General features: G+C 48.8%; 1 long non-coding RNA gene across 1 annotated transcript in view; it reads right to left on the bottom strand.

Moving 5' to 3' along the window:
- Positions 1 to 11,662: 11,662 nt before the first annotated feature.
- The window catches only part of LOC129384242 (uncharacterized), a 152,744-nt gene continuing 136,624 nt past the window's right edge, over positions 11,663 to 27,782 (bottom strand). Inside the window, exon 4 of the long non-coding RNA XR_008611985.2 lies at positions 11,663 to 11,940. This is a non-coding gene — a long non-coding RNA (uncharacterized lncRNA). The remainder of the gene's footprint in view (positions 11,941 to 27,782) is intronic.

Here is a 27,782-nt window from a genome sequence, read left to right as displayed (position 1 = left end):
CGGTTGTCCCAGGTTCAATTCCTGAATTAAGGCAAATTCCACTTCAAATGCGGAGCTACGATTCAGGAAACTACTACAATCTGCACGAAAAATACCCTTTTCACACGCCGCAGCAGCTCAGTGGCCATGGCTCTGGATTCTGAGCCGGAGGCTGCAAATTTGGTTGCGGCCACGGCGATTGCGGCGCCGATCGCATTCTGATTTGCACAAAATGCTAAGACGGTCGGCCACCGTGCATTTCACGTGCGTTAAAGATGTCCGGTTTATCCCAATATATACAGAGCCCTTCACTAGAGCGTACCCAAAAACTACCTATTTAAATATTTCTCTTTCGCATACAAAATAATTATTATATAATTATTTCCGAGAGGAATGTATATAATAAGTTAAATACTTACCCTTCGAAAATCTCACTGGTCGCATCGAAAAAAACATACAATATCACCAATGTAATACAACAGGAATGCGTAGTTCATTCCCCTTCCTTTTTTAGAACGAGGTTTCAGAGAAAGGAACACTGAAAGTGCATGTAAAAGGTGATTACTATCTAATCATAAATTGACACATCAGTTACAAAGCCAACCGAAACAAATCGAAACAAGCGGCATATGAGCAGATTCCGTCACAATAATTTTTTGTGCCCCTTCACGTGCTACTACGAAAAAAATTTCGAAATCATAGAGTACTCTTGTCAGATTGATACCTAATACTAAGATAACGTTAGAGACAATTGCTGCACGTTCACGCTATAACTTTTTGACCAATCATACAATCAATCTTGCTCTGAAGCAGGTAATTACTTTTGGTTATCTATAAAAGCACCGAGTGAGCCTTAGCAGCCTGAATATCTTTATGTCATGTTTGAGGTACGCAGAAATTGTTTATGTATCTAAAAGTGTTTTACGCTACACTCGACAGGCGTTGCATTGCTTATACGGCTACCATTGCTCATTAATAAGTAAAGAAGACGGCAGCAAGCATCGAAGAGAACGTTCTAAGTGATTAATTGCTTTCAGTTTCTCCATGTCACTACGCTATCTAAGTTTCACGAAACCTTATGGGTACATCAGCAGAGGAACGAAGTGAGCGATTCGCTGTCAACCACATTGCCAAATGATAGCACAAAGCGTAAAATCTTGTCGTAATTGAGGCACCCAACTTCAAACGCCATAATATCCTGCACAATTCCAAGTGTCCTGCCAGTTACTTCATTGCAATGGCTTATGCATCAAGCGGCCGTACTCGACCCAGTGGTGTCTGTTCAGTATGTGGGACTCACAACTGGCACGAGCTCTCCTCACCTGATTCTCCTCCTCTAAAGTGCGGGGTTACCCGCGCCCGTTTGGATGAAATGATGTGCAGTGCTCTGCTCATCCAACCCCACTTATGCACTTTGTCTGCTCTTTACTTACCACCCGATTTATATTTTCTGTAGTTAGTGGGCATCCATACAATGTGGGTGAAGTTGCTAAAGAAAATTATCGGTTTAGTTGAATCACGATGTCATATTCATTCTGAAGTTTTGGTAAAATCGTGCAAATACGAGTATCATATAGGTGGTGGCATCACGTCTCTTAATCACGTGCCCAGCAACACAAGTTGTCGACTTGGATAGGAGAAGCGGCAAACAAGGCGTCTATTCGCGCATGTACCTAATGGCCCATGCCGGTTGCTCGGCAAGATAGCCGTCTGAATTAAACTAATCGTCCAACCTTGCTCTCTCTCCGCTTTTTAAGAATTGCATCTATCTTGGATATTACCGCTCCTGCCAATGTTGCTTAGCCGAATACGTGGGTCATCCATAAAGGTAAGATCGTCATGACGCCGCCGTTGAGCTGCCATTGTCATCCATGCTGTCACCTGGCTACTGTCTCGGAACATTGGCCACTGTTGGATATATTGCAAACAAATGCTAGTTGTGCGAATAAAGTGCAGCCAAACGGGGCAGGTAATACACGCACTCGCGTGCGTGAGCTGTAGCACCAATGCACCGTTACTGTCACTGTGTCGTCGTCACTATGCTGTCATTATGCCATCGTGGTCATTCTGTCGTCAAGATTTTTTCCTCTTGATCCAAATGTCACACACAGCGTCGGCATGCCTACGTCGTCAAGCTGTGGTTGCTTTTTCATCATTTATGTTTCATCGCCATCGTTGGAACTTTGCCATCCCATTGTCTTCATGCCGTCTTGACATGCAGTCGTGATTATAGTCATCGTAATTAAACCATCGACGTATTATTGCCGTAAAGCAATCATAGTCGCGCCAGTCTAATCGTTTTAGCACCATTATCTTATTGTCATACAGCATTCTTCGTCATCGTTCTGTCATTCCTTTCGTAAAACCTTCGTCATCGTCTTCGTAAAATTGGTATATTAGAGCATTGTCATAACGGAACTGTCACGTTGGCGTTGTCCTGGCTTCCTTGTACAATTTCACTTGTACCGCCTAGGTTTTGGATTGTATCCCACAGGCGGCAGTTTATTTTTTCGTCCACTTTCATTTCATTATCATTATCATCAGCCTGGTTACGCCCACTGCAGGGCAAGGCCTCTCCGTACTTCTCCAATTATCCCGGTCATGTACTAATTGTGACCATGTTGTCCCTGCAAACTTCTTGATCTCATCCGCCCACCTAACTTTCTGCCGCCCCCTGCTACGCTACCCTTCCCTTGTAATCCAGTCTGTAACCCTTAATGACGATCGGTTATCTTCCCTCCTCATTACATGTCCCACCCATGCCCATTTCTTTTTCTTGATTTCGACTAAAATGTCATTACCTCGCGTTTTTTTCCCTCACGAAATCTGCTCTTTTCTTATCTCTTAAGGTTACACCTATCATTTTTCTTTCCATAGCTCGTTGCGTCGTTCTCAATTTAAGTAGAGCCCTTTTCGTAAGCCTCCAGGTTTATGCCCCGTACGTGAGTACTGGCAAGACACAGCTGTTATACAATTTTCTCTTGAGGGATAACGGCCACTTACTGTTCATGCTCTGAGAATGCCTGCCAAACGCACCGCACCCCCTTATTATTCTTCTGATTATTTTAGTCTCATGATCCGGATCCGCAGTCACTACTTGTTCCTAGTAGATGTATTCTCTTACCACTTCCAGTGCCTCGATAGCTATCGTAAACTGCTGTTCTCTTCCGAGACTGTTAAACATCACTTTAGTTTTCTGCAGATTAATTTTTAGACCCACCCTCCTGATTTGCCTCTCCAGGTCACTGAGCATGCATTGCAGTTGGTCCCCTGAGTTACTCAGCAAGGCAATATCATCAACGAATCACAAGTTACTAAGGTATTTTCCATTAACTTTTATCCCCAATTCTTCCCAATCCAGGTCTGTCAATACCTCCTGTAAACACGCTGTGAATAGCATTCGAGCGATCATATCTCCCTGCCGGACGCGTTTCTTTATTGGGATTTTGTTTCTTAATGTATGGAGGACTACGGTGGTTGGAGAGCCGCTATAGATATCTTGCAGTGTTTTTACATACGGCTCGTCTACACCCTGATTTCGTAATGCCTCCATGACTGCTGAGGTTTCGACTGAATCCATGAAAGCTATATATAAGGGTTCGTTTTATTCCGCACATTTCTCTGTCACCTGATTGATAGTGCGAATATGGTCTATAGTTGAGTAGCCTTTACGGAATCCTGCCTGGTCCTTTGGTTGACGGAAGTCTAAGGTGTTCCTGATTATATTTCCAATTAACTTAGTAAATACTTTGTAGCCAACGGACAGTAAGCTGATCAGTCTATAAATGTTCAAGTGTTTGGCTTCCCCTTTCTTATGAATTAGGATTATGTTAGCGTTCTTCCAAGGTTCCGGTACGCTCGAATTCATAAGGCATTGCGTATACAGGGTGGCTAGTTTTTCTAGAACAATCTGCCCACCATGCTTCAACAAATCTGCTGTTACCTGATCCTCCCCAGCTGCCTTCCCCTTTTGCATAGCTCCCAAGGCTTTTTTTTTACTTTGTCGGGAGTTACTTGTGGGATGTCAAATTCCTCTAGGCTATTCTTTCTTCCATTATCATCGTGGGTGCGACTGGTACTGTGTAAATCTCTATATAACTCCTCAGCCACTTGAACGATCTCATCCATATTAGTAATCATATTGCCGGCTTTGTCTCTTAACGCATATATCTGATTCTTGCCTATTCCTAGTTTCTTCTTCACTGCTTTTAGGCTTCCTGCGTTCCTGACAGCAGGTTCAATTCTATCCATATTATACTTCCTTATGTCAGATGTCTTACGCTTGTTGAATAACTTGGAAAGTTCTGCCAGTTCTAATCTAGCTGTAGGATTAGAGGCTTTTAAGCATTGGCGTTTCTTGATCAGATCTTTCGTCTCCTGCAACAGCTTACTGACATCCTGTCTAACAGAGTTACCGCCGATTTCTATTGCAGATTCCTTAATGATACCCATAAGATTCTCGTTCATATCTGCAACACTACGGTCTTCTTCCTGAGTTAAGGCCGAATACCCGTTCTGTAGCTTGATCCGGAATTTCTCTATTGTCCCTCTTACCGCTAACTCATAGATTGGCTTCTTATATACCAATTCCTTCCGTTCCGTCCTCAAGTCTACGCTAATTTCAGTTCTTACCATCCTATGGTCACTGCAGCGCACCTTGCCGAGCACGTCTACATATTGTATGATGCCAGGGTTCGCGCAGAGTATGAAGTCGATTTCATTTCTAGTCTCACCATTCGGGCTCCTCCACGTCCACTTTCGGCCAACCCGCTTGCGGAAAAAGGTATTCGTTATCCGCATATTATTCTGTTCTGCAAACTAATACCTCTCCTCTGCTATTACTAGAGCCTATGCCATATTCCCCCACTGACTTGTCTCCGGCCTGCTTCTTGCCTACCCTGGCATTGAAATCGCCCATCAGTATACTGTATTTTGTTTTGACTTTACCCATCGCCGATTCCACGCCTTCATAGAAGCTTTCGGCTTCCTGGTCATCATGACTAGATGTAGGGGCGTAGACCTGTACAACCTTCATTTTGTACCTCTTATTAAGTTTCACAACAAGACATGCCACCCTCTCGTTAATGCTATCGAATTCCTGTATGTTACCAGCTATGTTCTTATTAATCAGGAATCCGACTCCTAGTTCTTGTCTCTCTGCTAAGCCCCGGTAGCACAGGACGTGCCCGCTTCTTAGCACTGTATATGCTTCTTTTGGCCTCTTTATTTCACGGAGCGCTATTATATCCCATTTACTGCCCTCTAATTCCTCCAATAGCAATGCTAGACTCGACACACTAGTTAACGTTCTAGCGTTAAACTTTGCCAGGTTCAGATTCCAATGGCGGCCTGTCCGGCCTGACCTCCTATATGAACACAACATTCATTTACATTTTCCTTATTATTTTCTACATTTCAGTTGCATCGAATTTCACCGATGATTTCCTTGGGTTCATTACTCTTTGCTATATATATATATATATATATATATATATATATATATATTCGCTGAAACTGGCGAAGCGCGCTCAGCAACATGAAACCCTTACATAAAATGAAATATTGGGTGTGAAATAAGTAGCTAATTTTTGTGCACACTGTGAGGGAATGGGTTACTTCAGATTTCCCTAAAGCAGCGAGGTTCACACCCTGTTCTATGGCGTAACGCAGCTACGCAAAATAACAATGGAGATCGTCAATTGTCATCATGACTATTCTTTGTCAATGTCTTAAGCATGCTTTTGTCTTCTCATATCGAGTACCTTCAAGAGACTTTGAAGGTAACGCTTACCAGCGCGAAGAAAACGAGACGAAGAACGGGGAACACGAACAGACACAGACGAGCGATGTTCCTTGTTCTTCTTCTTGTTTTTTTGCGCTGGTTATAGTTGGCGTCAAGATCGTGAACCAACGAAATTGCACCAGAGTCCTGCTACTTCAAAAAACCTTGAGCGAAAATCCTGAGCCGTTATCGGGGCATTCAAAACAAAATCATCGGGCAACCAGTCGCAACTTAAGGGAATGCAGGCTTTGGCTACCAACCTTTATGCAGAATCGAACTACATACTCTAGTTAGTGACGAAATAAGTTACACAAATGTGTCTTCCGAGTTCTTATGTTTGTTCACAATAACAGCAAGCTGGAATTTCAAGTACGCTGAAGCTTTACTTGCCATTTCTAATAGCGACGTTCAAAAGGCTGATAGAGGACCCTATAGACTTGATTGTTATCTTCTGGCGCTGAGACAAGCTTTCCTGGGCTCTTTTCAACGCCAGCGGTTCGTGAGTTCCGTGGCGCATCCAGCCCGCGAAAAATGGCTCTTTGGCCTAGACGAGACTTGCCATATGAGGCGCTCTCTGTAACAGAAAACTATTGTGTCCACATGGACGACTGTACACCCCTTGCAATTTTTTCACAATATCATGCGAGTGTCGACCGCAAGGCGTGTCATGGCTTTGTAGCGACGAGGGCTGCAGGTTTGGCAACTTCATGTGCGGTCGTGCAAGGCGAATTCTAGTTCGAATGTGTTCTGCGGCTTTGTACGGCTTTAGGGTATCACCTCACCGCTAGAGGGCCACTGACACGCCGCGTGGTCGTCGCTTGCAAGATATTGTTAAAAAATTGCAAGGGTGTACATTATGGCGTGGTGTGGTGTGCCGTTGCGAACATGCACTACACCCATTTTAAGATTGTAGCTATTATCATCTCCGAAATGCGTTTATCGGCATCCATTTCGTGTTTAAGCCTACTCTCGATTACGGGAAAGCATGGAATTCTTAGGCTTTACCGTAGCCTTCCTTCATCGTCGAGGTTTTTCTGCCCTATCTTTTTTGAAGACGTCGTTGGTCGTCAGTTACGATTACATCACTACGTCGTCACGGATATGCAACGTATTCATCAGCCGAAGCACTCGCTGATTCACCTAAAGATTTATTGAGGGAAACGTCCGATAACTAGCGCGGTGAAACAGAACCGTTTCTGGCATCGCTTTGCTCTCGAATTGCATCGCGAGAAGTACTGTGCGCGCTAGCCTACAGCCCACGTTGGTAACGTTTGCGGAGCTTAATTGCGGCACCGCTTCGTGGAGCTCGTTGTAAAGCAAAAAATTAGCCGTTAGGCACAGTTACATTTCACTGTTGAACCGGAACATTTCTTGTCGTGTTATATGAACAGGCATTTACGACACTTATGAAAGACAGGAGTTTGGCAAGGAATTAGTTTTGCAGGGACTTAGGTTATTTACCTGTAGACGCGTAGGACTATGTAGGCGTAGGCAGAAAGAGCGTTCTTGCTGCTGGCTGCTTTGTAGCCCAGTAAAAAAAAAACATGCCTCACCTGTGTTTCGCAACTGCGTATGTGCCCACTCTTGACTAATTGCCCAGAGTAGACGTGCATCTGTGACACAAGTGGTACCAATACCTAATTTCTTTTAAACGAAGCTTTGTTTCCATCTTCTGTAGGTTTTGACGTACGTATTCATATCATCTCGAACTAAGTCACCTGACAATCGAGGACAGTTTAGTGCATGCGTGCTGTATCAATTAGCATTGTGTAGGAGTGTGTCATAAGGTCGAGGCGCATTCCGACTCCGCAGAAAGTGGAAGCCAAGAAAACATCTCGCTCAGCAGGAGCACGAAAGGTATGGCTATGCCACGAACAAATTATGCAGATCCAAATCACTCGTTTGAATGTATGCGAACTTGACATAGGCAACTCGTGCACCAGTTCTGTAAGCATGTACATCAACGCGAACGTGAACAGCAATGAACTTCAGCATAAGGATATGCATCAACGGAAGTGCTAACAACAATGCGCTTAAACACAAATATTCTACGAAGTTTTACTCCACATTATTTCCGACATTCGTGTTGGATCATTCTAGCATTTTTTTTCTTCCCAGTCAGACTCATTTCTTTTGGACATAGACCGACTCAAGGGACAGTATGGTTAGCTTCAAGAGTCCTACATGTAGTTCACTTACAAGCAATGTGGCTACCAGGGCCCATTGGTGATTCATGCTAAAAAATAAACAGTGCAAAAATGAAGCGAGATGCACCGGCAATACTGACAACCAGGTGAGACAGGTGCAGTCTGGTCTGGTTGCTTTTCTTCGCCATATTTTTTCCCCTCTGTTGAGAGTCTGTGTGATTTCCAAGGCAATGATAGAAATATTCCAAGATTAAAGCGACGTCTTCGAAGTTCAAATTGACACTTATTGATGCTGTCGCGCCTGGGGTGCACAGTAAATATGCTGCACTTAGCAAACATATTCCAGTCTTCTTATGTCTTTATAACCGTTATGCATGAAATGCATACTAAAAACCATTAGGCATGAGCATTATAATGTTTGTGGCAAAGGCTGGCAGAAAAGAAATGATCAAATAATTTTCTCAAACCGCTATAAGAACATCAGGCTTGTTGTATATCTTTACTTATTTTGAAGAAAAGCTTAGCAAAATTTCCCTACCGCAGATGAACTCGTCTTCTTGTTAAGAAAAATTCGCAGTTGCGCTTGAATGCCGAAGCACAGATTGCGAGAGCAAATTAGTAGATAGCTGTACGAACTAAGGACAGTGGTTTTATCGGCCGTACACAGTTGTAAAGATTCGCTAACTAACTAGCTTAACAATGATATTATGCGTAAGCACGACAGAAGACGGATGTAGGCAGAAACAGACACACAGAGACGACGCTGTCTTTGTTTGTCTGCTTCTTTCTAGGTGCTTGTTGAGTCGCGCTAACACATCGTATTATGGATTCAAACTAGCCCGCCAAATGAGTTTTAAGTAAATTAACCAGCACTGTGTCACGCGCGCGCAGGTAAACGTGAACACAACTCCCTCGATGAGCGCGGGAACTCGCTCTTAAAAGTCTGGAGTGACGAATCATGGCAGCAGCAAGTGAACTGACCTTCATGCATCTGTCGCTTCGACGCAAAGAAACGTCGAAGCGCAAGGCATACGAATCTACCGGCACTACGTGCACTCTGAAAACTTTGCAGATCACTCTGCAGATTAGGCCCGCGCGGGCGCGCTCTTTGGCCACGTCGCAGATCGCTTTGAAGAGACACAAGCGCCGGCCACGTGTCCCTACAGCGTCGACGTTTCGCGTGGCCAGCGCCGTAGAAGACCCCGCAGTTTTCTCCACTATGTACGCGGCGGGGGGCCAGGAGGTCACCGAGCCACCCCGTCAGCCGCTGGAGAAGAACGCCCCTCCTCCCTTGCCTCACCTCCCTTGCCTCGCGCGCGACAGGAAAGGGCACGCATCCTGATCGCACTCCTCGCTCGCGCACGTGAGATTGAACTGCAATGAGCGGATCGCCCTCACACGCTTTCACTCATACGAAACCTCACGGTGATGGTGGCGGTGACGGCAGAAATGCGCCTGAAGTGTTCATATAATTCCTATCGTAATAAAAATACATTATTCCTTTTTTCAGTAGTGGGTATATATCTTTTATAATAGCCAGGAGTGAAGCGCAGCCCATCTTCACCACACGTTTTCTTGTGCCACACGAGGCACTTGTCTTAGAGCAACGAGGTCAAAGGCGCTAAGAGATGCTGCAGCTCATCATAGTCCAAGTCACGTAAGTAAGATTTTCCATTTGTGAGCCCATTCGCATTGCAATCGCAGTCGAGGTTGGCTAGGGAAATTCGAAGACTTGGATATATCGACGACGACGCAGTTCTCGGCTCGGCAACTCGGGCATCTTGTTTTCCGCGTCAGAAGGGAAGGGACGAAGGCGCATAGGTGACAGAGGGTGACGTCTGGCTCATAGGTATCTGCGGCTCACTTAGGGCAGGTTTTCGCGCAAAGAGGATTGTTGAAATCGTGTGGTGCCGTTAAAGTATCTAGGATCGTACGCAGACGGGCACATGGCTTCAGTCTGAAAAGAAGGGCGACGGCGACAGAAGTGTGCCACACGTCCTGCATATTCTCAGGAATAACATATAGTGCAATTGTCCGCAGTTAGCCATCGATTCTAAAACGTGGGGACGGGTTGGTTTAACAGAACCGTTGGTGACAGAACTGCTTGGTGAGCTGTCGTCCGACCGACTCACGCGCAAACCGGTTGATCTGAGGTAACAGGGTATTCTGGTCGTCCAGAGTGAAGGCCGCGATCGAGTCGTTCTGTTGAAGAGGCACTCATGTTTGGGCGCGTTGCTTGCACAAGTCGTCAGAACTCTGACACAAGCTGACATGTGCGATGGTTTGCGGGTCTTTCGCCAACAACATTATAAAAGCGTCATCGGCTCTTCCTTTGAGGATGTGCCTGATCTTATCCGACTCGTGCATCGACGGGTTTAGATGCTTAGACGAGCCAACCACGCCTTCAATAAAGGTCTTAAAGCTCTCAGAGGTTTGTTGACAGCGTTCACGAAGTCGCTGTTCTGGGCGGAGCTTGCTTACCCCGGAGCGTCCGAAGATTTCCGAATTAGTTGCCTTGAACGAAGCCGTTATTATTCGCCGCTTCGGGATTGCGGAACCAGACACTGGCGACGCCAGGCAAGTAAAACGTTCATTTTGTCAGCGCAGTCGCATCATCCTATTTGTTGACTGCCCCCACGCTTTGGTATGTTGCCAACCAGTCCTCGACGTCTTGGTCGTCGGTCCCCCTGAATGTCCTTTGGAGACGCTGAGGCAGCACGCTAGAACAGGCGGTGGCTTGTGTCTGGGAGCCTTGTGTCGTGGTTTCTTACGACATCGTTGACGCTGGAGGTAAGGTGCAGGTGCAGCTTAGCAGTTCTAGGTTGAGACTGGAAGATTACCCAGCACCTGCACTAAACTTCAAGCGGCTTTATTTAGAATTAAGGCTTCGCAACAACAGCGGTGGCCCGAGAGCGTCGGTCTCTAGCTCGCGCTCTCCGGGCGCCGGACTTCATCGTCTTCTGTCCATGGCTTCTGACTCTATTTCCCTCTACAGGGAAAATACTCCCAACATTAGGAGACATTCTATCATGTCCAGAAGAAATCTCTAGATGTCACAGATCAAGTAGTACAACGGAAAGATGTTGAACCTGCTCTAACCTTAAGAACCCTCCACCATCCAGAAGCATTGGTGTTGGGAGGTGACGGCAATCACAATTAGTCTTCGTTGGGGGCATCCAAAAGATGATCAAAGTATTGGGGAAATGGGGATGATATTATTACAAGCATATGAAAATTTACAACATAACGAAAAATAGGTAGGATCATCGCTTGTGTGTGACAACACGGAAATAGGTCACATAGGCTGTGTGGATATTTGCCATCATAATACACAAGGGGCAAAATGAATTTCTATCGCGATTAGCATCATCATTTGCAGCCTAGGCGTTGAAGAAGGCTTAAGTGGATAAATTGCTGGTTTACTTTTACGTACAAAGTAAGGTACATCTTGTCTGCGTCAAAATGACTTACAAGTTTAACATTTAATTAGAAAGCGTGATATCTTACTGTTCCCTTATTGAAAGCGCTATCACGCAACGCAGATACATATGTTAATGTTGCCATAGTAGTGGACAAGTACAGAAACCATAATAAAAAAAAAATAGCACCTTCACCTTGATATGTGTGGCACCTCAGGCGTGGATACCACGCAGTTAGTAAAAAACGAGAGAACGAAATACGTTCTTAAGCGTTTGATACTAAATTTATCAGTGTTGAGAGCAAGAAATGTGAGATAACATCACCAAATAATTCGTTAGAGTAAGCTTTATTTCTGTTAGCTGCTCAAACACACATGAGCAGTACATAAAAACCTCTGCGTGTCACGTCATGTTTCAGATTCCAGAAGCCGTCCTTGTGCCTGCTCTTTTATCCCAGCATTTTGACACTCCTCAGAGAAGATCACAATCTGTGTTGATGTATGTCCGCAAATCTCGTAAAACTTTTGGACACATGCAACAGCAGATGAGCCGCCGTTTTTTTGCGCCTTTGCCCATGGGGTGTCCCACATATGGACTTCGCAGTTACGTCGTGCTGCACAGAAAGCACCGAAGTGTTTATTTAGAACATGTGCGAGATATGACGCCAGTAAGGACATGTACTACAGCTAGTTTGCTGTTCATCATATTGAGAACATAAAACCGATTGCTCGCAGAACCAAAATTGTCCCTGTCGCTAATATACCTAGCATCTTTTCTGTCTACTTTACACAACGTTAAAAAATTAGTTCATCCCACACGCCGAAACTAGAAATCCTCGTGAAAGGGTAATAAAGGGTAATATGAACAATAAAGTACTTCACCAGCTTTTCAAAACTATACAATAAACACGCACCGTTTGGTCAGGAAGAAAGCGTCATAGCTGATGTAAAATTGGTGCTGGTTGAGCATTAGAACGCGCGATCGGGGCATTTTCAGAGTGATGACTCTACGACCTAGGTTAACCAGATAATTCGATGACTGCAGTGCGAGGGGAAGTGATTTGGAGCTCTGAGTACAGGGACACTGATATGACAAATCAGTTTTACGCAAATCCGCAATTTAAGAGATGGTTTATGAAAATAAAAAAGTTGTTTGCTTCAGTCTCGTTCCGCGATCTGCTAGCATGCTCGTTAAACCAAAATGTGGAGGGGCCTCACTGCGTAGGCGTTTGTCCCCGGTCCAATTTCTGAATCAGGGCAAATTTCACTTCAAATGCGCACCTGCTACAATCTGCATGAAAAATACCCTTTTCACACGCCGCAGCAGCTCAGTGGCTATGGCTTTAGGTTCTGAGCCCGAGGCTGCGAGTTCGGTTGCGGCCACGGCGATTGCGGCCACGGTGATCGCATTACGATTTGCACAGAATGCTAAGACGCTCGGACACGGTGCATTTCATGTGCGTTAAAGGTGTCTGGTTGATCCCAATATATACAGAGCCCTTCACCAGACCGTGTCCAAAAACTACCTATTTAAATATTTTCCTTTTGCTTACAAAATAAATGACAACTATAATAATTTACGAAAGGCATGTATATAATAAGTGTTATACAGACCTTTCGAAAATCTCACTTTTCTTATTAAAAACATACAATTTCGCCAATATTTTACAAAAGGAGTGCGTAGTTCATTCTCCTTGCGTTCTTTTAAAACGAGGTTTCGGAGAAAGAAACAGAAAAAGTGCACGGAAAAGTTGAGTACTATCTAATTATAAATTGACACATCAGCTACAAAGCCAACCGAAACAAACTGAAACAAGCGGCAAATGAGCAGATCGCGTTACAATAATTTTTTGTGCCCCTACGCGTGCTACTAAAAAAAGGATTTCGAAATTATAGGGTACTCCTATTTTCAGATAAATATCAAATACTAAGATAACGTTAGAGACAATTGCCTGCATGTTCGCGCTAGAACGTTTTGACTAATCATTCATTTAATCTTGCTCTGCAGCAGGTAGATACTTTTGGTTGTCTATAAAACCACCGAATCAAACTGAGCAGGTTAAATATCTTTATACTATGTTTGAAGTACGTATAAATTTCTACGTAACTAAAAGCGGTTTACACTACACTACGCAGGCGTTGCGTAACTTAAACGGCTGCCATTGTTTATTAACAAATAAAAATGCGGCCGCAAGCGCCGAGGAGAACATTCTAAGTGATTAATTCCTTTCAGTTCCTGCATGTCACTGCGCTATCGAAGATTCACGAAACCTTAAGGGTACATCAGCTCTGGAACGATGTGAGCATTTCGCTGCCACCCACATTGCCAAATGACAGCACAAAACGCCAAATCTTGTTGTAATTGAAGCACCCAACTTCGAACTCCATACTATCCCACACAATCCCAAGTATCCTGGCTGCTGCTTCGTTGCAATGGCTTATACATCAAGCGGCCGCACTCGACCCAGTGGTGTCTGTTGAGTACGCGAGACTCGCAACTGGCACGAGTCCTCCTCACCTCATTCTCCTCCTCTAAAGCGCGAGGTTACTCGCGGCCGCTTCGACCAATGATGACCAGTGCTCTGCTCATCTAATCCTACTTATGCACTTTCTCTGTCTCCTCTTTACTTACCACCCGATTTATATATTGTGTAGTTAGCAGGCATCCGTCCAACGTGGGCGAAGTTGCTAAAGAAAATTATCGGTCTACTTGTACCACCATGTCACATTCATTCTGAGGTATTGGCAAAATCGTGCATGTACCAGTGCATTATATCTAGTAGCGTCACGTCTTTTAATCACGTGCCCAGTGACACAAGTTGTCCACTAGGCCAGGAGAATCTGTAAACAAGGTGTCTATTCGCGCATGTACTTAATGGCCCATGTGGGCTGCTCGGCAAGACAGCTGCCTGCACTGGCCTAGTGGTCCAAGCTTACTCTCCTTCCGCTTTTAAAATTTACATCTTTCTTCGACATTACTGCTCCTGCTACTGCTGCTTAGCCGAATACGCGGGTCATCCATTAAGGTAAGGTCGTCATGACGCCGCCGTTGAGCTGCCATTGTCATCCATGCTGGCACCTGGCTACTGTCTCGGAATATTGGCTACTGTGGGATATATTGCAAACAAATGCGAGTTGTGCTGTGAATCAAGTGCAGCCAAAGGCGGCAGGTAATGCACATATGCGCGTGCGTGAGCTTCGACACCAACGTGCCGTTAATGTCACCCTGTTGCAATCACTTCGTTGTCGTTATGCCATCGTGGTCGTTCTATCGTCAAACTGTTGTCGTCTTAATCCAACTGCCCTCACACCAGCGTCGTCATGTAATCGTCGTAAAGGTGTCATTGTTTTTCCGTCATTGATATTTCATCGCCATCTTGTGAATTTCGCCATCACATTGTCTTCATGTCGCCTTGACACGCCATCGTAAAACCGGTATATGAGAGCTTTGGCATAACGCAGCTGTCACGTCGTCGTTATCATAACTTCCTCGTGCAATTGCACCACCAACGTTATGGATTGTATCCCACAGGCGGCACTTTATTTTTTCGTCCCCCTTCATTTACCTTTTCCTTAATATGTTTTACATTTCAGTTGCATCAAATTTCGCCGATGATTTGCGTGGGTTCATTATTTGGTGGCTTTATATATATATATATCCCTTTACTGCACAAATTTTTGTTTCCTCAAAATATTATTCATGGAGTTGTAGGGAAGCATAAAAGTAGCTTCACTCCCTTGGAAAGTAACTTTAACGAATTTCTGTCGTTTGAATTTGCAGAAAAATGGTATGTTGCATATTTGCAACAATGTGCAAATAAAGAAGAATTTGAAAATGAAAGATAGGGCTTTGTGTGATTCATACTCAGATGTTTATTTGCACGTGACGATCATTGGTGCACTTATGTTTTAGTGTGGAACAAAAAAAAAAAAAACGATTGTTTTTGTTTGTGCAGCACTGATGGTTCCCACACTTCGTTTAGTATGTCATGGAGATCCCCGTGCAGCCAGGAAACAATGCAGTGTTTTCGCGTTATTGTCAAAATTTAGAACATAGAAGCACAGATGTAAGGTTTGGCCCTTGACGACGGGACACGGCAGCGTGCGGATGCACCGCATCCTTTAAAAAAAAAAAAGAAAATTCGACCGGAAAACATCTTGCGCACATATTGAATCGAGATGTACCTACACTCTTGGTTATCGTCACTCCTTGAAGGGTCGCTGCCTTCACAGTCAGGAGGAATTTCTCGGCCATAAAAGTGTTTGGGAGCCATTTCACTTTTCCGAAGAAAGTAAACCATTCACACGTTGTTGCATTTGCGCAACATAGCAACGTTCAGTCGCCAGGAACAAACGATTCCGAGAAAACAAAGTTTTTTTGAATCTACAGAGTCAGGAGGATGCGGAGCTTAGCGTAAGAATTTCTGTTTTCCTCTTTGTCTTCTGGAGAACTACATTTACAATTGGCAAACCTTACCTGTATCACTGCTCGCGGGCGCGTGCAGCCTCCGCCACGTTTGTTTTGCTAGAAGATGCGAAGGATGAGTACAGATGGTAGCACAGGCGCCGTTCTTTAGACGAATGTTGCGGAAATGCAACAACCTGTACAGGCAGCTCCAACAGACTTTGCTTCTGTTTTTAACGCCGTTCATCGGAATGTTGCGTAAATGCAACAAGGTGCAGTAAAGGGATATATATATATATAGTCATATCATAAGAAGCCAAGAAACACTGACACCAAGGGCAACATAGGGGAAATTGCTTGTGCCTAATAAATGAAATACACGATAAATAATGGAAATGAAAGTGGATGACAGAAGAACTTGCCGCAGGTGGGGAATAATCCCACAACACTCGCATTTCGCATGCGATTGTCTGCTAATTGAGCTACCACAGCGCCGTTTACCCATTCGCTGTCTTTAGTATTTATGTTTCCTAGTAGAACCCTGTGAGTGATAGCCAGCGCCACCACCCAGAAACTTGGTGACGGACTTAGAACATCCTTTATGCCGCAGGCATCACGAGAATGTGATCGTTCTGGGGGGGATGGGGGGGGGGTGAAGGCAATCCCTCAATAAACCCACACATGCTACCTGAAGGCATCAATGTAGCCGGATTCGAGATGCTCGTTATGTAATGAACGAGAAGAAAGGGGGTTAACCAAGGGGCCCGATTATTATTAGTCTCTAAAGGTGTTTATTTGGCAGAGCTGGGAGCAGCGCGACGTCGACGGGCAGGGTAGTCACAGCTTCCAAGCACGAGAGCCGTTGCTGAGCAGGAGCGCTCGACCCATTAGCGTTTTGAGCCAGTAGCGCTGAACCCACTAGCGTCTCTCTTCGCTACAATCACCCCCCGGGAGCGAGAAGGGAGCCAGCCGTCCGGCGACCTAACTGCTCGTCACGATGAGCGGATCGTTTTAACGCTTTAAACGGTCGGCATGGACAATGTCTCGTCCACGGCGGCGCATGTCTGAAGATGGCTCAACTGGTTCTATGACATAGTTCACAGGAGATGCGCGTTCGAGAACACGATAACGGCCTTCATACTTAGGGACCAGTTTTGATGAGAGGCCAGGGGCAGTTAAAGGGACTGAGAGCCACACGAGCGCTCCCGGATCGAAGGTGACCGTGGCAGTGGCGTCACCACGAGTGCTCCTCTGGCGCTCTTGATCATCGGAAGTAAAGGCCCGTGCGAGGTCGCGGCACTCTTCTGCATGTCTGACCGTGGCAGAAATAGGCACGCGCTCGGATGCATCCGGCCGGTACGGAAGAATGGTGTCGATGGTGTGCGAAGGGTGTCGACCATACAGCAAGAAATAGGGTGAAAATGCAGTGGTGCTCTGCGTAGCGGTATTATACGCGTAGGTGACGAATGGCAGAATGGCGTCCCAGTTCGTGTGGTCGGATGCAACGTACATTGAAAGCATGTCGCCGAGCGTACGGTTGAAGCGTTCTGTGAGGCCATTCGTTTGAGGGTGGTACGCCGTAGTCGTACGATGAACAACGTGGCACTCTTTGAGAATCGCTTCAACTACTTCAGACAGGAAGACGCGTCCCGGATCGCTGAGCAGTTCTTGAGGTGGACCATACCGCAGGATGAATCGGCGAAGCAGGAATGATGCAACATCGCGCGCTGTAGCTGCTGGGAGAGCGGCGGTTTCAGCGTATCGTGTAAGGTGATCTGCTGTCACAATAGCCCAGCGGTTACCAGCCGACGTGAGGGGAAGTGGCCAAGACAAATCGATGCCAACGCGCCCGAACGGCCGGGTAGGGCAGGGTAGAGGCTGCAGACGAGCTGGCGAGAAGTGGGGTGAAGATTTTGGGCGCTGGCAGCCGGGGCATGAGCGAACGAACTTTTGAATGTAGTTGTACATTCCTCGCCAGTAGTAGCGTCGTCGGAGGCGCTGGTAGGTTTTGAAAAGTCCCGAGTGAGCACACTGTGGATCAGAGTAGAACGATGCGCAAATTTCAGAACGCAGGTTTCGAGGTACAACTAATAACTACTGGCGGCTGTCAGAGGTGTAATTGCGTCGGTGAAGCAGGTCGTAGCGAATGGCGAAATGGCGAGCTTGACGGTGCAATGCATGAGTGGTTGGCTGCGATGACGGATCAGCAAGGCAGTCTATGATGGAGGCGATCCAGGGGTCCTTGCGCTGCTCAGAAGCGATGGTCCCAATGTCGACGGAAGAAACGTCAAGCTGGGATATTGCGCAGCAGGCATTGTCGTCTGGAAAGGGAGAACGTGAGAGGGCGTCAGCATCAGCGTGCTGGCGTCCGTTGCGGTACAGTACGCGGATATCGTAATCCTGTAAGCGAAGCGCCCAGCGGGCGAGACGGCCTGAGGGATCCTTCAATGACGACAGCCAGCATAGTGCATGGTGGTCCGTGACGACATCAAATTTGAGACCATACAAATAGGGCCGGGCTCGATAAGCGCCCGGATGATCGCAAGGTATTCTTTTTCCGTGACGGTGTAATTGGTCTCGGCTTTAGTAAGCATACGGCTTGCATATGCGACAACATATTCAGGAAACCCTTCTTTGCACTGCGCTAGGACAGCGCCGAGGCCAACACCGCTGGCATCTGTGTGTATCTGAATAGGTGACGTTGGGTCGTAGTGGAGCAAAATGGGAGGAGACGTCAGCAAACGACGGAGTTTAGTGAACGCCTCGTCGCACTCGGACGACCATGAATGGAGAGGTCCGTTGCTGCCAAGGAGCTTCGCCAGGGGCGATATGACGGCGGCGAAATCGTGAATGAAGCTTCTGAAGTAGGAACACAAACCTACAAAACTGCGCAGTTCTTTGACGGACGTCGGTTTAGGAAATGCAGCTATGGCACGAAGTTTGGCTGGATCGGCGAGGATTCCATCCTTCGAGACGACGTAACCTAGTATCGTGAGCTGCTGCTCTGCAAATCGGCACTTCTTTAGGTTCAGTTGGAGGCCAGCGTTTGCTAAGGACGTCAAAACACACCGTAGGCGTTGAAGATGCGTGGTGAAGTCAGAGGAAAAAACAAGAACGTCGTCGAGATAGCATAAGCAGGTGTGCCACTTCAAACCGCGGAGAACTGTGTCCATCATGCGTTCAAAGGTTGCTGGCGCATTACAAAGTCCAAATGGCATGACGTTAAATTCGTATAAGCTGTCGGGTGTGACAAAGGCTGTCTTCGGCCTATTGACGTCAGCCATGGGTACTTGCCGATAGCCGGAGCGTAAATCTAGAGATGCAAAGAATTCTGCTCCTTGTAGGCTATCGATGGCGTCATCGATTCGCGGCAGCGAGTATACATCTTTGCGAGGGATCTTGTTCAGGCGCCGATAGTATACAGAGAACCGCACCCAGCCGTCGTTTTTCGTAGCAAGGACGACAGAGGATGCCCATGGACTGTTAGACGGTCGGATCACTTCGCGGCGAAGCATATCGTCCACTTCCTCATTAATCACACGACGTTCTGTGGCAGAGACGCAATATGGTCGTTGCCGCAATGGCGGTTGGGAGCCAGTGTCAATATGGCGCGTGACAGCAGACGCCCGGCCCAGGGAAGGTTGCCCGACATCAAAAGAAGAACGAAATTCTTCTAAGATGCACAGAAGCTGCGAACGCTGAGGTGGGGTGAGGCCATCGGCAATAGATGAATCGGACACACCTGTGGGCAAAGGGTCGGACGTAGAGAGAGAACCGAGGGTGTTGTAACTGACGCAGGACGTGTCTTCGGGAACATCCGTAATTTGTAGGGGCGTCGATCACTTCCACCTGGCCAAGACATTCGCCTTGAAGCAGCATCACAGGGTATGAGAAGGGGTTACAGACAAAAATAGCTGTGGAGCCCTGTTTGGCGTTCACAGTCGCAAAAGGCAGTAGCAGACCTTTGCGAGTATAAAAGCGGCCCGACGGAGAAAGTACTGCGATGGCGTCAGAGAGACTGCTGCAATGCATTGATACAATCACTGACGAGTTGGGAGGAACGTTGGTGTCGTGCCTGACGAGTAGTTTGTTCGCAAATGAAGCATTATCGGCAAGCGTCATATCTGAGATCGGCGACAGTTCTAGTTCGGCCCGTGCGCAATGAATGACGGCATCGTGGCGGGCGAGAAAGTTCCACCCCAGGATGACTTGGGGGGAGCACGAGGAAATCACAATAAATTCGACGGCGTATACAACGTCCTCAATGAGAACACGAGCGGTGCACGCCGCAATCGGGTGAATATGCTGTGCGCCTGCTGTGCGGAGGGCGAATCCAGCAATGGACGTCGTAACCTTTCGAAGGTAGCGACAAAGCTTTGCTTTCATAACTGATACAGCGGCTCCGGTATTCACGAGGGCTTATGTGCGCACACCGTCAACTAACACGTCTATCACATTGGTCAGGCTACGTTGAGGACTTCCGCGTTTCAACGGTGTCGCAGCTCTTGCCTAATGGACTGCGACGATTAGTTTTCCTCATCCCGAGCTTCGGGACGAGGCCGCATCGGTGATGGGGAGCGGCGGATGTTGGTGGACCGGCGAAATGGTGGTGACGCAGCCCAAGGTTCGTCGTCGTAATAAGGGCGCGAAGAACCCGCCATAGAACTTGGCACATATGGTGTAGCGCTAGGCGACTGTACGCGACTGCAGTGGCGTGGTACGTGACCTGCATAGCCGCACGCAAAACATATCGGTCGATTGTCCGCTGTACGCCACCGAGTCCTTGCGGCAGCTCCCATCCATGTGGAAGGACGCGTTGAACGTGGCGGCTGGTGAAGTAATTGCATAGCAGGCTGTTGTCGGGGCATATCGAGGACTTCGGCGTACGTGAGAGGTCTTCGTTGAGGGAGTTGTTGAGGCTGGGTGACGACTTCCGCGTAGCTGAGTGGCACAGCCGTCGGGACCTGTTGGGGCCTGGCCATGACTTCGGCGTAGCTGTGAGGCGCAGCCGCAGGAACACGTTGGCGGTGCTCAGGCAAAACCTCGTGCAGTTCTTGCGCAATGACGCGGCGAAGCTGAGGCGCGAAACTTGGTGTAGGCGCATGTACCGACTGCGGCTGTGCAAAATGCATCAACGAGAGTTGCCAGGCAACCTCGTCGCGGACGAACGCCTTCATTTCTGCGAGCGACGCTGCCTGGTTGAACATGGCAGCCAAACCAGCGAGGTGTTCGTCACGTGGTAGAGATCGACGGGTCAGTGACCGCTGCCTGCGGAGTTCTTCATAGCTCTGGCACAGTGTGACTTTCAGCCACAGAGCGTGGACTTTTGGCCAGCAACATGTTAAAGGCGTCGTCTTCTATGCCCTTCACGATGTTTCGGATTCTATCAGACTCCGCCATGGTCGAATCGACTTTCCTGCATAGGTCCAGGACATCTTCGATATAACTAGTGAATGTTTCGCCTGGCTGTTGAGCTCGTTCTCGCAAACGTTGCTCGGCACGCAGCTTGCGAACAGCAGGGCGACCAAATACATCGGCGAGGGAAGTCTTAAATTCCGACCATGTCTGGAACTCTGCTTGATGGTTGTTATACCACAGGCTGGCTACTCCAGCGAGGTAGAACAGAACATGGCTCAGTTTGGCCGCTTCGTCCCACTTGTTATAGTCGCCTACCCTGTCGTACGCCGTGAGCCATTGGTCCACGTCAGTGTCGTCCGCCCAGTGTAGATAGGAGGCTCGCAATGACGAGGCACCCCGGGACACGCAGTGGGTGCAGGAGGAGGCGTTTTCTGGGAGGCGTCTTGGGGCATGGTAGATGGTAGGGTACGGGACCTGAGTTCCAGGATGATCGTCTGAGGGTACCCCGCACCTCCACCAATTCTGAAAGTGTTTATTTGGCAGAGCTTGGAGCAGCGCAACGTTGACGTGCAGGGCAGTCACACCTTCCAAGCACGAGAGCCGTTACTGAGCACAAGCGATCGACCCACTAGCGTTTTGAGCCAGTAGCGCTGAACCCACTAGCGTCTCTCTTCACAAGTCATATGATAAGAAGCTAAGAAACACTCACACCAAGGGCAACATAGGAGAGATGGCTAGTGCTGAATAAATTAATTAAATAAACAATTAATTGATGGACATGAAATTGAATGAAGATACTTGCCGCAGGTGGGGTACGACCCCACAACCTTCGCGTGCATATATATATATATATATATATATATATATATATATATATATATATATATATATATATATATATATATACCTGCTACCCAGGAGAGTAACGGTCTGGTGGCCTCCGCCGTCGAGTACTCCGCCTGGGCACCGGTGTTGACGGGCCGGGTGTGGCAACGCCGGGTGCAGCCTTAGCCAGCCTCGCTCCATCCGGAAGGTCCCCATTGGTTGGCCTTGTGAGTGGTAGCGGGCTCGACACTGGCCCGACGGGCGTTGCACCACTGGCCACACGCTTGCCGCCTCCAAGGTGGGCGGCTCAGGTGGAAGCGACTGGTGTTTTTGCTAGTCCTCCTGCGGGATGGAACTCTGAAGTGGCACTCGAGGGTGCTGGCCAGGTCCCGAGGCGAGGCCTAACATGGTCGGCGTGTCTGTGCCACGTGGCTCCATCTAGCATGCGGACGATCAGCGATGAAGAGCTGGCAGGAGACACCACCTGTCCGGTGGGCGAGGGTGGGCCAGGGCAAAATTTCCTGGCTAAAACTGGAGCTCCCGACTCCGGCAAAGGCCCGGGACGGCACCCTCGGTAAGCAGCCAGCTTCTGCTTCAGCTGCTTCAGGAGCACTGTGGATCGGAGGTCCGTATGCAAGGTGCCCAAGGGTGTCTTGACCATCCCACCCAGCAGGAGCTCACAGGGGGCACGGCCAGTGACATCGTAGGGGGTGGTCTGGTACTGAAACAGTATCCAGGCAATCTGCGTCAAGAAATCCCCAGCTTGCCTCTTCTTGAGATTGTCCTTGTTGGTTTACACCACCCGCACGGCTGCACCGTTCGAAGCAGGGTTGTACGCCGGAACCCTCATCCGGCAGATTCCGTTCTTCGTCAGCCAGGTTAGGTACTGTGTGCTGGCGAAAGCAGGGCCATTGTCGCACACGATGAGGTCCGGCAACCCCTCGGCAACTTCTGGGTGGTGAAGACCTGTCGTAGCGCTGCTACGGTTCCGCCTGCTGACGGAGTGGTGACAGGTAGAACCTCCACCCACTTCTAAAGGCGTCCACCACCACCAGGAAGTCCTTGAAGGGATCCCAAAATCCACATGTAGGTGGGACCAGGGTCTCTGTGGGAACGGCTAGGAGGTGATTTCTACATAACGTGAGGCCCGCTGATGCTCCTGACAGATTTGGTAGCTCTGCTCCATGTGATCGGTGTCCTAGTCCAGGCCAGGCCACCAAACATGGGACCGGGCCACCATCTTGGTCTTTTGCACGCCAGGATGACCCGCGTGCAGCAACTGCAGGACCCTGGACCCGATACTTTGTAGGATCACCACCCTGGAACCCCACAGTTGGCAGCCCTGCTGCAAGCTCAGCTCGGCGGCCTTGTGGCGATAGGCCTGCTGAACTAATTTATCCCCACAGGACGCCACCTTGACCACCTGAGACATGACTGGGTCCCGGCTCCTCGCTTGCAATACTGCAGATCGGGAGAATACCTCCGGGTACGCGTGCTCCAGCAGGAACACTTCAACAGCTTCTGGAACGGCATCAGGCACCTCAGGTGGGGGCAGCGCCTCAGGACATCAACAGGTCCCAGGTCCTTACCCGGACGGTTAACCAGCTGGTAAGTGTAAGCTGCCAGCCTCGAGGCCCAGCGAATTACTCGAGGAGATGCCTCCACAGGAACTGCCTTGTCAGGCCCCAGCAGCCCTAAAGCGGCTTGTGGTCCGTGGCCGCCTCACACTTCCGGCCCCACAGATACTGGTGGAGGCATTCGACACGGAACACGAGGGCCAGGCCTTCCTTATCCCGCTGGCTGTAACAGTGCTCAGCAGTATGAAGCCGACGAGAAGCAAACGGCACAGGGCGTTCCTGGCCATCCTTGTCTCGGTGCGCTAGGACGGCTCCTATGCAGTACTGCGACCCATCTACGCTCAGGACGACACGCTTGGCAGGATCGAAGTGAACCAGCACTGGAACCTAGTAGAATAGCTCCTTGCTGCGCTGGAAGGCCCAGTCCTGCTCCTTCTTCCAGACCAATCGCTGACCATCTCGAAGCAGAAGATGGTGCGGCTGTAGATGCTCTGAGGGTTTCGGCAGAAAACTCCTGTAGCAGTTTATGAGGTCGAGGTAGCTGTGAAGCTCCTTCTTGTTCTGGGGCTTAGGCGCCTTGAGCACAGCGTCAAACTTGCGGGGAGCCAGGTCTAGGCAAGCCTGGGAAATGACATGTCCCAAGTACTCAACACTGGGGGACATGAAACTGCACTTTTTCAGCGTGAGCTTGAGGCCGGCATCCTCCAGTCGTGTCAGGAAGTTGTGCCGGTATTGCAGGTGGTTCCCGTCGTCGCTGCCAGTAAACAGGATGTCATCCAAGTACACCGCTACATGCCTCATGCCCCTGAAGAGGTTGTCTATCTCCCTCAGAAATATGGCTGTGGCTGAGGTCACGCCAAACTGTAAGCGCGTGTACTGGAAGAGCCCCAAAGTTGTCGATATTGTGACATACTCTCGGGAGGCATCCTGGAGTACCAGCTGCTGGTAAGCATCTCTGAAGTCGACCTTGGTGAACTTCTGTCCACCGGACAATGCTGACCAGAGATCTTCAATCTGGGGCAGTGGGTGCTTCTCGACGGTAGAGACTGGTTTGAGGGTAACCTTGAAATCCCCGCAGAACCTGACACTGCCGGCACGATTGAGTACTGGCAAGATGGTAGCGGCCCATTCAGACGTCTTGGCGGGCACCAGGATGCCCTCTCGCTGTAACCGTTGCAGCTCTTGGGTGACCCCATCCATCAGGGAGAATGGCAGTCGGCGAGGCTTACAAAAACGTGGCCGGGCTCCCTCAGGTACATAGATGCTAGCCGTAGTGCCACCGAATGAGCCCACCCGTGGCTGGAACAGGGACTTGAACTCGGTTAGGACGCGGGAGACGTCTTTCAGCGCATGCCGGCTGGCGTCCTGGTACAATGGCAGACGATCGCCTAGTGCGTGAATCCAGTTTCGGCCAAGAAACGTCGGCGACGGCCCCTTGGTTAAGTAAAGGGGAAAGGTTGCCTTCCTGTCGCCAAAACGAACGCTGACCTGTGCCTGACCCTGGATCTGGGAGAGATGCCCGGAGTAGCTGCGCAGCGTCACGCCCGAAGCTTCGACGGACACGCTGAGAAAGTACGCTTGAAGAGTTTGCTGGCCATTACTGACACGCTGGCCCCTGTGCCAGCTCCATGGAAATGGGGTGCCCGCACATTTAGACGGTCAGCATGTACGGCTGCACAGATGACGGTAGGAGGCCTGTGTGCCACATGTCAGAAATTGGCGGGTCGCCGGCCACGACGTGGAGCCTGGCCGCGGAAGGACTTGAGCCTGTAGCCGCACGCCCTCGCTGCGTACCCTTGCGACCACTACTCTGGTCGTGGGCTTGTGTGGTACCTTGGCTTGAACAAGGCTGCTGCTGCTGTTTGCTGTTCGTCTTCACCATTCGGCATAGCCGCGTCAGGCGCCCAGTTTTCGCGAACGTGAAGAATTGTGCTCGAGGGAACTAGCACTCTGAGGGGGAGTGGGCACCACCACAGTGACCGCAGGTGCTGCCCTTTGTCGCCAACGTGTTGACCACCGCTTCCGACGGAGGTGAGCTAGTCGCACGGGAAATCTCGCCGGCGTCCTTGGCGGCAGCTTCCATTGCCAGCGCTGCCTTAACGGTGTCGTCCAGTGAGGGCTCGGGAAGCTCCAGGAGTCACGTCTCCATGTTGGGGTTGTTGATGCCGCAGACGAAACGGTCCCAGAGCAGCGAGTCCTGCTAGTCCCCAAAACCGCAGGCACTCGCTAACCCTCGTAGCGCAGCGACGAACTGCCCAAGGGTGTCTCCTTCCGGGCGCCTTCGGTTGTTGAAGGGAAAACGCTCCATTATTGTGGACGGTTGTGGGTTGAAATGCGAGCGCCGTATGGCGAGCAGCTCACCCGGCGTTTTAACATGCAACGTGGCTGGCTTGGGAAGGGCGAGTAGGAGACTGAAGACGCGGGTCCCGCTGCTGGCCAGGCAAATGTGCCGCTGTTTGGCCTCGGGAGCGTCGTTTGCCAAGAACAAGTGGACTTGCTCCTCGCAAACTCGCCAGACGGACCCATCTCCCTCGCACAGCTCGAGCCTTCCATACAGCGGCATGGCGGCAGCATCAGGGGGCGCTGTTTCGCCGCTCGCGGAACCGTGGGATGACCCGTGTGTACTCGTCGCCAGTGTCGCAATCTGCCCGGGTTCGTGAACCAGGGAAGGGTAGAGGCATCCTCCGTAAGACCGATGCTATGCAGCGTGGTGGCGACAACCGATGAGTGACCGCCGAGCAGCTGTGCTCGTCGGTGTTTATTGGGTGTGGTGACCAACGTTGCCTACCGAGCCTGTCACAGCTAATTGTCACAGCAAATTTTTTATGCCCACTGTCTGAGGGAATGGCCGACTGCAGCTACCGTTATTACAGCGAAGTTCACTGCCTTTTCTGTGGCTTAATGAAGGAGCTACGCAAAGCAACAATGCAGATCGTCAAATGTCATCAAGTCCGTTCCTTGTCAACGTTTTAAGCATGAAATCCTTTTATCTTCCGATATCGGCTACCTTCAAGAGACCTTAAAGCAAACGTTTATCAGCGCGAAGAAAACGAGACGAAGAACGAGGAACCCGAACAGACACATACGAGCGCTGTTCCTTGTTCTTCGTCTCGTTCTCTTCGCAGGTGGTAAAAGTTTACGTCAAGATCAAGAACCAACTAAATCGCACCAGAGTCCTGCTACTTCAAAAAACCTTGAGCAATAATCCTGAGCCGTTATCGGGGCATTCAAAACGAAATCATCGGGCAACCAGTCAAAACTTAAGGAAATACAGCCTTTGGCAACCAACGTTTATGCAGAACCGAACTACATACTGTAGTTGGTGAAGAAATAAGTCTTCCGAGTTCTTATGTTTCTTCATAATAACATCAGGCTGTAACTTCAAGTACGCTGAAGCTTTACTTGCCATTTCCAATAGCGACGTTCAAAAGGTTGATAGAGGCCACTATAGACTTGATTGTTATCTTCTGGCGCTGAGACAAGCTTACCTTGGCTCTTTTCAACGCCAGCGGTTCGTGAGTTCCGCGGCGCAACCGGCCCGCTGAAAATGGCTGTTTGGCCCAGAAGAGGCTTGTCATGAGGTATTCTCTCTGAGAGGAAATTATTGTGTCCATATATGGACCACTGTACATTATGGCGTGCCGCGGTGTGTTGTGGTGGTTGGTGCCCTTGCGAACATGCAATACACCCATTTTAAGATTGTGGCTAGTATCATCTCCGAAACGCGCACTGCCGGCAGCCATTTCATGTTTAAGCCTACTCTCGAATACGGGGAAGCATGCAATTTTTTCGGGGCTTGTTTACATCACCTTCATTACCGTAGACTTCGTTGATACTCGCGTCTTTTACGCCATAGCTTTTTTGTAGACGTCGTTTGTCGTTAGTTAGGATTACATCACCACGTCGTCATACATCTGCAAGGTATTCGTCAGCCGACGCACCCGCTCATCCACTTAAAGAAATATTGTAGGAAACGTGCAACGACTGGGGCAGTGAAATAGAACCATGTCTGACATCGCCATGCTATTCAATAGCATCACTAGCAGTGCCGTAAGTGCTAGCCTAGAGCAGATTTTAATAACGTCTGCGGAGCTTTATTGTGGCACCGCTACGTGGAGTTCGTTGTAAAGCAACAAACTGGCCATCAGGGACTCCTACATTCCATTGTATAAGCGGAAAATCTGTTGTCGTGTTCTTTGTACAGGCATTAACAACGCATATGAAAGATAGGAGTTCGGGCGGGACTTAGTTTCGCTGAGACCTAGGTTATTTACCTCTAGAGGCATAGGAC

Source organism: Dermacentor andersoni, chromosome 8 (assembly GCF_023375885.2).
Source record: "Dermacentor andersoni chromosome 8, qqDerAnde1_hic_scaffold, whole genome shotgun sequence".
Taxonomy (NCBI): Eukaryota; Metazoa; Arthropoda; class Arachnida; order Ixodida; family Ixodidae; genus Dermacentor; species Dermacentor andersoni.
This window is presented reverse-complemented; position numbering and strand designations above follow the sequence as displayed.